The sequence below is a fragment of the Zosterops lateralis genome (genome assembly GCF_965231275.1).
Source record: "Zosterops lateralis genome assembly, chromosome: 5".
Taxonomy (NCBI): Eukaryota; Metazoa; Chordata; class Aves; order Passeriformes; family Zosteropidae; genus Zosterops; species Zosterops lateralis.
Window position 1 is genome coordinate 18,776,387 of NC_139766.1, and position 13,976 is coordinate 18,790,362.

The following is a 13,976-nucleotide window of genomic DNA, read 5'->3' on the forward strand; positions in this document are numbered from 1 at the left end:
TCATGAATGTTCATATTGTCTGTCCTCATGCATTGAATGTAAAAATAAAGAGAAGTTTAAAAAAATTTTTCATAGTATCTATTTATACACATATTATGGAACCTTGCAGAAAAATAAGTATTCAGACAAGTTCTAGCCTGAGTTGATGCAATATGCAAGAAATGAGAAGGTTTTTTTAGCCCTGAGCACTAAAGAAAAGCACCTGTGTGTCCAATATTTTCATAAGAATGGAAGATTTGCATTTGGAGAAAAATAAAAATAATTGTTTGGTGCAACTCTGTGGGTCAAGATATTTTCTGGCAGAGTGCTGCTACTTGCCTTAGTGAAGGCAAGCATGAAAGATCAAAGCTAATGCTATTGTGGCAACAGGATGCATGACGAGTCATCATAAATTATCTGTGTCACTGTACTGGGCTCAGATTCTTCCTGTATGCTCTGGCAAACAGAGTGTCTCTGCAATGCTCCTTATACCCTGTGGCCTGAGTGATGGCTAGCTCCTATGGCAAAAATATCCATCTTACTCTTTTTATTTAATCACACATGATCCATGAATCTAAAATTAACCAGACAGAGAGAAATAAAAAGTGCTCTTTAAATGTATTAAATAAAGTGTTATTAGACTTCCTAATTATGAGCTCAATGGTAGCTAAGGAACCAGCCCCAAAAGCACCTCTCATTCACAATTACATACACCATGTGTTATTGAAGTGAAGATAGCAGAAGTATTTCTCTTAACACTGATAATTATGCACTAAAGTGTAGACTGGCTTCTTCTGAAAGTGAAGTACCCCAGGCCCATGATTTCTAACTTAGAGCTTCTTGCACCCATACATAAATACTGTAATTCATCGCCTTCCATGACTCACTGTCTGTTGGGAATTGAAGCATACTCAGGGCACTGGCACATGTTGTGCCACCCCCCTTTCTATTTCCAAACACGCTGGGACAAAGTTCAGCAATGCCTATCACTATTTAACCAATAGCAGCTAAGTCATGGAGCTCTGCACTCATCAGAAGCTTTCAAAATGTGCAAACAATGCTTCAGCTCACTGCCTGTTCTCTGTCCTCTTTCCTTCTGCTTGCAACTTAACCATGTTGTCCATAGCTCCTTTTGGTGCTCCTGTCTCTGCTGCATTTTTAATGTCTGCTGAAGCTCCACATTCGCTTCCCCCAGTTTCAAACTCTTTATAACACTGCACTGAACTGCACCAGGTCTACCCCTGTGCAGCGTTCTGGTTAGTCTGAAATGCTGCTTGAAGGCTCCATCATCTCTTCCTTCACCTCCCCACATAGTGGTGGGCACCCAGCCAGACCCTTTGGACAGCCACTGGCCGTACCATTGGGAAAGGCTGTTCTCTGATTCACAGCAAATTATTCAGGGGTGCAGGCTGGCGTGGTACCACTGGCAGCAGCTGAACGACACACAGCCAATAGCACAGGATCTCATCAGGTCTTTTAAAAATAAATAGTGAGCAGTGTGAAGCAAAAATTCACAGTTTCAATACACTGCATAAGGAAGGATACCACACACATAGCAGGTAATGCCAGGCCATGTTTCTGTTGCATCATCTCAGTGGGCTGGGCTTCCTTGCAAGTGCTTCATCTGCATTCGGATGTTATTTTACTTCCTAATGGCCGCTCCTGGTGTTGCCACATGCCAGAGGCATGACACTGGATGTGTAAACTCCTGCACGATATTTTCACAGAATTTGCTTTAGATCTTACTCCCTTTATGACAATTCTACTACAAAAAACCCCACGTGATCCATATAAGAGAACTGAGTGTTCACTTTGCATATTGGAAAGTAATCACACTGATTTAATGGAGTTGTCCCTAAGCAGGTTTCCCCTAACAAATGACATCTGAGGGTTTCAACAAGACAACAAGAGAAGCAGAGCAAAGGCTAGAATTAAACTGTTAGAGGCATTGTATCTTACCCAGTACCTGATGAAATTCTCTAATTGCCATTTACACTTTTGGTGTATCAATCTTTTTACATGGCTCAACAGCTAAGGACACATTACCATGACATAAACAATTGGGGTGATTACAGAAGCAGATATTTTGCAACCAACACCACAGCTGATAGACTGGAGGTTTTTTACACAATGCAAAATGCATAAATTATAGGACATGCAACAATTTGTGGACCAAATGCTGCCCTCGGTGAGGCAATGCATGGCCGTAATTGACATTAGGAAAATTGGTGCTCATGTGACTGAGGAGAGCATTAAGCCCTATTTTAGCTGACTAACACGATGGCCTCAGGCACTGGATCTCAAATGGTTGCCAGCTTGAAGGCTGGCTCTGGTCTTGCTGTATAGCACAAACAAAAGGTATTGACTCTGTTTCTTGCTTCCTGTTGTTATATCATCTGAAAAGATATTCTTTAAGATACTGATCAGTGCAATTTCCCTGTCTTCCTCAAAGACTGTTCTAGAACAGTTTCAAACACTCCCTAGCAGAGTGAGTTGCATATGGCTGCTCCCACCCACAAGGTGCAGAGCATCCTTTGGCCTGTGCTTGAGGACAGGTGTGACACAAGGGGTATTTCTGGAGAAAATGACAGCACGATGGCTCAAATCACAGGCTTGTATGCTGGAAGTGGAAAGAAGCTGAGTCTGAGTATATCCTGGGAAAATCTGCTTAGCCTGGTTGCTGCCTTTGGCCAGGTTGGGCTTGTCCTCACTGCCCTCAGATCTGACACCTCTATCCATGAACAGGGGAAAGAAGAAACCCAAGCAGCTCATTGTGTCTCAGGTGGGACCCCATCTCTGCCTTCAGTCCTTTGTGTCTGTGACAGCTCTTCTTCCTTCTCCCCAAACACAGCAATGCTAAACCAAGGAATTCCCAGCCTGGGAAAAGGAGGGGCAGGGAATGACATTTTGTTTTGTTCCCTCCCTCCATTACATTGCAAGCTTGGGTTGCTGGGGATTGAGGAATCACAGACAGAGCAGGAGGTGGGGCTGGAGGAACAGAGCTCCAAAACAGTCCAGGACTTCTGGGGGTGACATGAGGTGGAATTGATACTGGAGTTGGGTGGCTAGCTGGACCTGATGATTAAATGATTGCATATACACGACAGCAGGCAGGGAGCACTTTGCATTTGTCAGCAGCAATTTCAACACTACCTTGAAACACAGGGAAAGAAGTTTTACTTCCCTTGGAGTAAAACAAAATGCTGCGTGAGCCAAGCAAGGCATCTTAAACCCAGATGCATGGAGCTGGCATTCCTTCTTTAAGAATCTCATGGTTCATGGATGTGATGAAGCAGCTCCAGTCCACCCTTCCTACTGTGAAGCAGTCAGGTGACCACTAGAGTGTCAACAAAGCCCTAAAAAAGAGGGGCTCAAAGCATTTGCTAAGTGCTGTGAGAAAGCAGTTCAATGTGCAGGGGCTCCCCATCCCAGGGCTTCTCCTTGGACACTGCCAGGGGAGGGATGGAGGAAATCTCCCTCCCTTTGCAGGATAGCAGCCAGGCCACTTCACCTCGGGTATGGACACACACGGGGTGTTGTGTGCGAACACTTCAGGTGGGTACACTTAGGACAGATGTCTGCAGCTGGAAGAATGACCCATGGAGAAAAGTAACCAGGCACCAGGGGCTATAAAGCTGAGATACTACAGCTAGGAAAACAACACTGTTGAAACCAGTATCTGAAAGAGTCTAAGAGATTAATTTGTGGATTGTTCAAGGTCATCATTAGTCCCTTCAGAGAATGAGAGGTCTGGTTCTTGGTGAATTAGGAGATTCTGATTAAGTGGTCTTCTACTGTTGCAATGAGCTGTCCTGTGATGGATACTAATATTGCCTGAGAGCACTACAAAGAGTCTTCCTCTATTAGTAAAACTAACTTCTTACAAAGTCATATTCAGCTGCCCCTCTTGGATGTGAGTCAGAGGTACAATACCTGAGAGGCAACTTTTAAAGCTGTTAAGACATCTTAACCATGTGTAACAGGTGATTTGAATAAATTACATTGAGCCACAGCTTCATATAAAGCTTTCAGGCTTTCTTATACCATGTGTAACAGTACCTTGCCAGGGAAGGCTTGTCACACCATACTGGCAGGAATGTTTGAAGCTACATTTACTCAGCCTTTGTCACTTTTAATTGATACCCAGTTTCAGGACACCCCATTGGGTAATTTTTGAGCAAGAGTAATTGTTTGGTCAATGAAAATGTTTCCACAGAGACACTATAGGTGTTGTCATGGAAGGTGTTTTGGGGGTCAAAATCTCAAGCTGGTAAGAGCTGGAAGGACCACTCAGCTAGAGCAACCACAAAGGCAAAACATAACCCCTGGGTGCATTAGGGCATTTGTAGGGCAGTGAAGATGAAGCAGGGTACAGTAGCCAGGTCTACTTTTCAGGGGTTGTCCCCATACTCACCCCATCAACGTGGTGGAGCTGTAGGGTCTTGAGGACACTCTGATTCTTGGGGTTTGGACACCAGGGCTTGGGGCTGGCTCAGCCACAGGGCAGAATATAGACAGAGATCAGTGGGGGCTCCTCTCTCTTTTGTTCAGTCACAGATCTAAGCCAAAATGTCAAATACATGAGTTTTACAAAATGCTCTGTTCCTCACTAGATAGTGAACACTTATTGCTTTCACATCGAATTTAGCATTTAAATGGCTTAGCAACCTTTTTAAACTGACAAGGGAGACTGCATGGCAGAATTCATCTAGTGTACATAGAGCATCTTCAAAGACACAAACTCTGGTTAATGGAGAATATCACAGAGCTGAGAATGGATTTCACACCTGACCAGAAGAAAAGGCCATTTCAGCACCATCTGTTGCCACATCCTGGCAATTCTCCTAGTTGCAAATCCCAGAGGAATTTAAAATTTCCTCACCTGGGCTAGGTGCCTTGCTCCACTCAGGAGGAAGCATTAACCTCAGCCTCTGCAGGGCACGATTTTCAAAGCCTGCCTACGCCTGAACGTGCATACTGTATGATGACAGCTCTTAGTTTTAGGCCTGCAAAAGACTAGTAGGATAACTGGTGCAGGGTAAGATATCACAAGCAGTCAAAATTGTTTATTTTTAAACACTCACATGTATTTCCATACATGGAAATAAGAAAATTAAGTAGAAATTAAAAATAATTAACTAGCCCCCAAAATGTTATATCTATTGGATTACAATAAAATGCCTATATCTATCTTTATATCTATTGGATTACAATAAAATGCCATTCAAGATGGGCTGGGAAAGTTTTTTCCTGCTAAAAGTTTCAATCAGCTTTTCAGCTCAAAAAGGATGAGAAAAATTGCTCTAGAAAACTAAAGTATCTGAAACAGCTAAATCAAGGTTCCTGGGGCACAGCTGGGGAGGCTTAAGAATATAAGCGATTCTTTTAAGAATCCCTTAAAACAAAGGGATTGAAAACAGCTGAAAAGTGACTGAAGAAAAACAACCCCTGCTAGGGGCAGTCAGCTTCAGGCTTGCTGGTATGAGTTAGAAATGGCTCTGTGTTTGTGTTTTGCTGAAGTTTTGCTCATGGTGGGCACGGTTGCTTCTGGAGACATATAGTCTAAAACTGTGGCTGTTTAATGAGGAGGTAAGTGTTCAGGTTTTTTTATCATTTGGCACCTGTTACTTGGTCTGAATCCTCAGTATTATAACAGGAAGAAAAAAGGTTTCTATTCAGACTATTTTCTTGAACCAGAGGAGATGTGGGGGAGGACTTGTTTCTTGGGCATGTGAGCAATATTTTGAAGGATGTACTCATTGAGAATCTTTTTGTTGATTTTTATTGCAGTAGTGTTATTCTTCTCTTTCTCTTCCCCAGTCATGAGTTAACTTGTGTGGAGGTTTTGGATGCAGTCAAAACTTGCTCTGTTGGATGTGTGGTGAGTATGATGGGAAAACACCAATTGATTATTTATTATATCTGTAGGAGAGAAAAAAGTCTAATCTTTCTGCAAAAATATCCCATTTCTATCAGAAACTGTCCTGCTGTTTTTGTACAATATTTTGTCTGAACTCAGATGTTTAAAGGAACACTCTAATTTTTCACTTATTTTATTTCTGGCACACAAATCCTGAGGATACTGTTATGTGTGCTTCTAGCAAACAGAGGTCTTGAAGTAGGAAACTGAGAGAATGATTCTATGTTTTGAATCTAATGGAGGTAAAATAAATTTGTCTTGTGACATAGATTATGCACCTCATGAATTTATACCACCTGTGCCAATAAACGTTTATTGGGATGGACTTACTGTTCAGTGGTTGAGATATGTGCTGGGGCTGATGGCACAAAACTACGGCAAAAATCTGGAAATTTTACAGGGTACAAGCAGCAGACCTCAGTCCAGCCATGTCCTGGAGCAGTTATGGATGGTCAAAGTCTGAGATGGTTCCTGTGGGATTGCCACTCAACATCAGCAATCTAACATGGCTTATGAACTCAAGCTGGGTTCAAGATCTGTTACAGCCTGGACTTCACCCATTAGTGTTGGCTAAAAGGGGGCCATTATCTCCTCTTGAACGAGTAGATATCAATATGAAAATGTTACCATTATTGCCAAACAGCACCTTACATGGTGTAAAAGCCTTTTTTTTGCCCCTCACCCCATCCCACCAGTGAGGAAGCTGGGGGTGCACAATGAGTTGAGAGGTGACACAGCTGAGACAGATGACCCCAACTGACCCAATGTTCCATCATACTGAGCACATCCAGCTGGGAGAAGAAGGAAAGGGACACATTTGCAGTGATGATGTTTGTCTTTCTGAGTCACTGTTATGTGTGATGGAGCTCTGTTGTCCTGGGGGTGTCTGAACACCTCCCTGCCCATGGGACACTTGAAAGATTTCCTTGTTTTGCTTTGCCTGTATACATGGCTTTTGCTTTACCTGTTAAAGTGTTTTCATCTCAATACACAAATATCTTCACTTTTATTCTTCCAATTTTCTCCTCCCATCCTGGAGGAGTGCATGTGAATGAGTGGCTCTGTGGGGCTTAGTCACCTGCTGGGGTTTAGCCGTGTCATGAATCAAGGAGATCAAAGGTGAGATAAATAGCTAAGATATTTTAGATCAATTATTCTTGAGTGAAGTAGCCTTAATATCTTCAAAAACTGCATTTTGAACTTCTTTGCCCTAGGCATGTATTTGTTAACACTAGTGTAGCCATTTAAGTGTTTAAAAGAAAACACTTTAAATGGATTAAGTGAAAGAATCAATTGCAGGTATCTTACATATTTGCAGAAGGGGTCTTTATTAAACCCAGACTCCCATCATCACCCCTTCAAATAGTTCTGGAATTATGAGGCACATACACAAAGCACAGGGTAGATATCTAAATTTCTGCTTTCATCTTCAAGTGATGGTGGAGTAGGTGGGTGCCTGGGGAATTCAAATGTTACAGATTTTATAGGCAGAACTTATGACCATAAAAACTATTTTCGACTTTTCGTTGAGGGATTTTTTTTTTTCCATGTACCCCTAACATTTCATGAAGAATTTACTGCATCACAAAAACATCCCAGATATTCCTGGCATAATGGCATTGGGGCACAAGGTAAATAGGCAGGGGCGGTGGCAGGGGTTTGCAAGCTAGTCTGGTACTTTCTTTCTTTCTTGTTTTCTTTCTTTCTAATGGAATTATCACATGGGGTAACAAAGCTTTCTTGGAAGGGTGCATAAGTATTTTATTGATTGAAATGCTGAACAAGATAGTTTCTATTTGTCATATCAGCAACAGTGTAACAAACTCTGTCATGCACTCTCCCTCTGTAGGGGCTGATAGCATCCAAGTGCCAAGGCTGTCCTGTGCCTTGGCACTGGGGATTTGAGATGTGAAAATGAAACTTTTTATCCCTTTTTGACATTGTAAAGGCACAGAGGGTATGTTTGCAGAGTACACCAATGCAGTGCCATGCAGGATAGAAGAATTTGCCCTAGGAGAGCCCAAACAACAGGCTGGGCAGCAACACTGCTGCCTGACAGCCTCTGGCCCCTGGCACCAAGGGCTCACACCTGCACTCACCATGGTTATCTCTGCATGGCTGTCACTCCTCTGGTGGGTTTTGGCCTCTGTAAGGACAAACTTTTAATCCTCTTAATTTGAATTGGTTATCTGAAGAATGTGGCAATTATTCTAGGTGTTGGAATATTTGGATTCATGTATCTAATCTATAGCAGCTTTTCAGGCCAGAAAATTAACTCTTAAATATTGGCCTATTAGTGTGTCTGAAGGCTGCTGGTGATACCATAAAAACTTATTGATTGGGGTCAGACACAACTGAGCAGTAAAGACTTAAAAAGGTCTTTTGCTTTCTTGCAGTCCTCAGATACCTTTCCTTTGATCTCCACGACCTTTCAAACGTGATCAGGAGGCCTTGCTATGATGTCTGCCAGCTCTCCCAGCACTCAGGGATGCATCCAGTCAGGGCCCATCCAGGACTTGTGGATGTCAGGTTTACCTGGGAGATCTCTATCCTAATTCTCCTTGACCAAAGCAAAATCTTCTTTCCATCATTCCCTTACCTTGGTGTGCTGGGTCAGATGTTCCTGAGGGCTCATCATGTTAGTGAAGGCCGATGCAAAGGTGTTTGGTAACTCTGCCTTCTCTGCATCCTCTCTTAGCAGAGTCCCCCTCCGTTTACTGATAGGCCCACGTTATCCTTTGTTTTTCTTTCATTATTGATGTATTTGAAGAAGCCTTTCTTGTCCTTGATGTCCTAGGACAGACTTGATATCAGATGGGCCTTGACCTTCCTGGTGTCAGTCCTATCTACTCTGAAAATATCCCTATATTCATTTAGAGTGCGCCAACCCTGCTTCCATCTCGAGCATGTTTCCTGCTTATGCTTGAGTAAGGACAGGAGTACACAGAAACAAGTAAACCTTTACAGTTCAGTTGGTTACAATACCAGTAGAGGAAACCCAGATACACCTAGTCTAATGCAGAAAACTCTAGGTTAGTTCATTAAACAAACATCCACAGGTCTCTTCACACCTTTGCCTGACTTCTTGCTCATTGGGAGGCACTGTTGTTGAGTCTGGAGGAAGTGAGCCTTGGCTATCAACCAGCTCTCTTGAAACCCTTTTCCCTACAGTGCCTGTTTCCATGGGGTTCTTCCAAGAACATCCCTGAAGAGGCTAAAGTTAGCTTTCCTGAAGTCCATAGTTGCAGTCTTGCTTCCTGCCCTGTTTCCTCCTTGCCTGATACTGAACTTGAAATCTCATAATCACTGCAACCAAGGCTATCTCCAACCTTGAAGGCCTCCCCAGTTTGTTAGCATGAGGTTGAGAAGCACACTATTCCTTGTGGGAACTCCACTACCCGTGTTAGGGAGTGGTCAATGCTGCTTTCCAGGAAACTCCTGGATGCACTGTTTGTGCTTCACTCTGTTGCTTCTCCTGCTGATGTCAGTGTAGTTAAACTCACTCACAAGAACTAGTGTCTGTGATTCTGAGGCTACTTTCAGCTGCCAGTAGAAGGCCTCACCCACCTCCTTATCCTGATCAGGCTGCCTGATCCTCCACAACATCTGATTGTTTAATGAACTAGCCTAGAGTTTTCTGCATTAGAGTAGATGAATCTGGGTTTCCCCTACTGGTATTGTAACCAACTGAACTGCAAAGGTTAACTTGTTTTCTGGGATTAGCATACTGTGTTTAACTCAAAAATTAAATTGGAAAGGCTGTCCATGTGCAACTGAAGCTGGCTTGGAAGAGCAATGCAGCACTGATGAGAGAGTGGAGCCCCTAATCCTTGTCACCTGGGTAGGACATAAGACAGAGCTGATGCGGGTCAATGAAGCAGGACAGTGTTATTCCCACTACTAACTCTGCAGAGCAGAAGGGCAAAACTACAATTTGGTCTTCATGAAACAAGATAAAGCATGAGTGGAGGCTTTCTCATTCCAGTTAGTCAGTACTGGTGTTTTTTGGAAAGGCTAATTACCACAGGCTGAGCACACTCCTCTCAAGAAAGCAAGCCTTCAAAACAGCTCTGAACACACTGGGACTGCTGGATGGCTCACACTAATAAACGGGCTGGTGAAATTGGAAGGACTAATCTCAGTCATTGCTTGGGGGTGGAATGGAGCCTCATGGCCTGTGAGAGAGGCAGTCTTGGTTTGTCTGCACAACTAAACTGAACAAGGTCTGGCGGATATGTTTGGGCACTGGGTTGTGATTATCTCAGCTATTTAGGGGTGTGCTGCTTGACCTAGCTCGAGCCCATTTGAGAAGAATCCTCCTAGACAATAGCTGCACACCTTTTGGGGACTTCATGGACCAAGACTGGTCCCAAGAAGCAGCAGATGAGGTAAATGGGTTCACCGGAAAAGTTTATCTTGCCACAACCAGACAGCAGAGCCTGGCCTTGGTTAGTTTATTAATACAAATCTATCCAGGGAAATTTGCTTCTAACTTGCGTAATTACTTGCTGTGTAAATCAATTTCTCAGGACACGCTGTAATGAACAGATAGATAACGCCAAGCAGGTATCTCAGTTCCTGCCTTGCCTTGGCAGACTATCAAAAAAGGGTGCTAGGTTTGCTAATGGACTTGTGCTTTTTCCTGCTCACCTGGCATAACTGTTAAGAGCAAATAGTAATGCTGAGCATTAGGAGCTATCTAGACAGTTTGAGTGATTAAAGGGAGGTCAGTGTGGACAAACGAAAGAAACAACAGAAATCAGAAAATGCAAACTGGGGAGGGAAGCAAGGTCAAGGAATATGTTAGCAGAAAGATCACTGAACACAGTTATAAACAAAGCTGTTGCAGCCAGTTTTCTTCTAAGGGGTTATTAAGATGCCCAAAGGTGGTTGGGTATCTGATAGCACTTGTCAAATAACAAGTCCCTTAGGTCAACAGGCATTCAGCACCGTTGGTGCAATTTCAGTTTGGAACATCAGTGCCTCAGAATATCTGATCTGCTGCCGTTGATGTAGCTTCTGCTTGGTTGTGTTTTCTGTTTTTTTTCTGGCTTACTGTAACTATTGCATTAGTATATACTGCAAAAATGCAGGTATCTTTTCCTTTCCATTTTGGTTACTCATTTCTCCTGCTCTGGTATGATTTTGATGCTCATGCTCACTGATCTGCATGTGGCTGCTTTTACACAGACAATTTCTACTTAGGCATAGACACACTGTTACTTTCCTTATTACAAATATAGTGAAGTCTCCTGGCATAGGAGTTAGGTAGATAAATAATGAGGCTATGATGCATTTCCAACAATCCTACATTCCAGATGTTGTGTTTTTTTTAATTTACAATTCTCTGTTGATTATTCAGTAATTGTTCCTTTCACCTATGTCTTAGACGACAGCGTAGGAAATTGTTCCATGCTCAGATTCCCGCTGACATTCTTTAGTTTTCTTACCCTTGGGCTTTTTCTTAATAAAATCCAGCCTTTTATTTTTGTTCTCTTCCTACATCCTAGTCTTTTAATAGAGTTCACACATTCATAGGAGGAAGGAGAGAGTGTATGGATGGAATTCCTTTGCTAAAGCTTATTCAACTTGTTTCATACCTTTGTGCTATCTTCAATCCAGGATAAGGGATGAAAGGATAGGGGTCAACATCCAGCATTAAATGTCATAGTCCATTAGTCAATGGGGGCAGCTTACACAGACAAGAAGCTGCTATAAATTAATTCTCTTCACAGATAATCCATGTTTCACACGTGGTTTTAAAAGATAATCTCTGCTTTTCCAGTAGCTCAAACAGTAATAAAAAAACACTAGCAAGGGTATTAATATAGAATCTTAAGTCTGTCCTCATGCCTATTTATTGGGATGCAAAGCTGTTCATGGTGTTCCCAGACCATATAGTGGAGTCAGTGGTCAGTCACCTCTGTATGGATGCCCCTCACATTTGGCCCTGTCCTGCTGCTACCCTATTGTGCAATTCAGAGCCAAACAAACTTTTTAGCATAGTTGCAAATCTTTCATAACTGGTTTGAATTGTTTCCTTCATAAATCCATAGTTGGTAATGACTCAGAACTGCTCAATATTGACTTCTTTTTTTTTAGCTTATCTTCACCTGATTCTCCCTTCTTCCCATAGCACTTTGATACATTGTATATAGCAACCTCTCTTCCCGGTCACTTTCTGTAACACCGAAGTCCATTCACTTGGTGTAAGCTGCGTCCATTTTAGAGAATTTGGCACCTATTTTGTAAACAACTCTTCTGAAATTCTTTCTTGTGTATAATTTATTTGCTAGAGATGATTCTGGGCAGAACCAAGGGAGAAAGAAAAATGACCATCAATTACACTGCCTTATGCATGACCTGTGTTGTTTAGATGGCTGAACTTCTATCAAATATGTATAAACAAACTATATTGAGGAGTTCAGCACTACAACTGTGATTTATTATTTCCTTATTTCCACCCTGAACACTCAGAAACTATAAACCTCAGTAATCATGTTTCAATTTATGAAAAATAATTCTTGATGCAGCAACTCTTTTTCCCTTCTCTCCCTGTTTTCCTTGTGGATGTAATAGAACTATGTAGCTGCTTTGTGTAAACAACCATGCTTTCTCACTGGGAATTGGTTGATTCTGTAGGTTGTCAATAGCCCCCTGGATCTTATAAAAAGTGAGGAATAATAATGTAACTAATGTTATTTTAGCCTTCAGCATTGCTAGTTTATTGTGAAGTGCTGCTTATCTTAAAATACTTTGGTAGAACTTCTGACGTAATAGGTAACAATAAACAAAGATGGCACTATTAACTGCTGGCATCATGAAATATCTTGTAGCTTCAGCAATTGCTTTCTGAAATATAGATGTTGAATAGTGTTTCTGGCAAAACTCTTCAAATTAGTTAATTACTAGAGTTCAGAATATGGGCTTTAGAGAGGAAAACACAGTGAGCTGGAGTGGTAACACTTAACTCTGATCTGTATGTACACAATCTAAACCACTGCAGCTCGGAGAACTCCCAGATTGCAACACACGGGCTGCAATCACACCACCACTGACAAACTCCCATGGGATTACCATGGCAGCTTGTTTTTCTACATGTGACATTTGTAGCAAAACACACCTTTAACGTGCAGCTAACTATGAGCAAGATTTGTCTTATGCATGCCTGAACAGTTTTTTGTGAACATCTAACTGTGTGCCATTTGGTACCTGACCTAACACTGCACCTGTGTTGTGACATTTGTCTGCTTGTCTTCAAGGGCTACACTTGACTTTCTGTAATGCTTCTGGGTTTACCATCCAAACCTGCTCCAGTTTTAATACTGATGCACAATCTTCTTTCATTAGGTGACAAAAATACAGTTTAGAGGGCTCTGGAAATAGCCATATCTTTGTGTTAAGGAATGTGAGATAATCAAATTTAGCTGCACAAGTTTTTGCAACTCAAAACAGAAATAATGGAGACCATTTGCAATGGGTATCAAATACACATAATCTCACTCCAATGAGTACAACAGTTTAGTATGTAAAAGTCAAGATCCTTTCATTAAACACATTAAAATACTTACCTATACATACAACAAAATACGTATCTACAACTGTACTAAGAACAGAAAGTATTCTTTGCACAGTTCTTGACCAAATCAATGAAAAACTCAGTAATGTGGTACACAATTTACTTTCTCAGTGGGAGGAGCTTCAACATCTTCATTTTTTACCCCATGACTTGTCAAGGGAATTGATGCCTCAAAGCATCAACTCTTCTCTCAACACTTTTGAATTTTCAGTTTTCTGCAAGTAAAACATGCCTCGATGGTATGTGTGCATAGACATTTATATATAAATATAAAAATCTCTCTTGAAGGTCAGAGCTTTTTTTCCTTTTACATCATTCTTTTCTTACTGAAACCTTCTATGTCTTTCTTGAAAAACAAAACATTCCAGGTTTGCTCTGTGCAAAGACTATCCTCAAAGAAAACCGACACATAAATAATGATCTTGAGAGATTGCAACAGCAAGATAGTATTTCATCCAAGAGGTGCCTTGAAAGAAATTTCTCCACATCCAGGCTGAA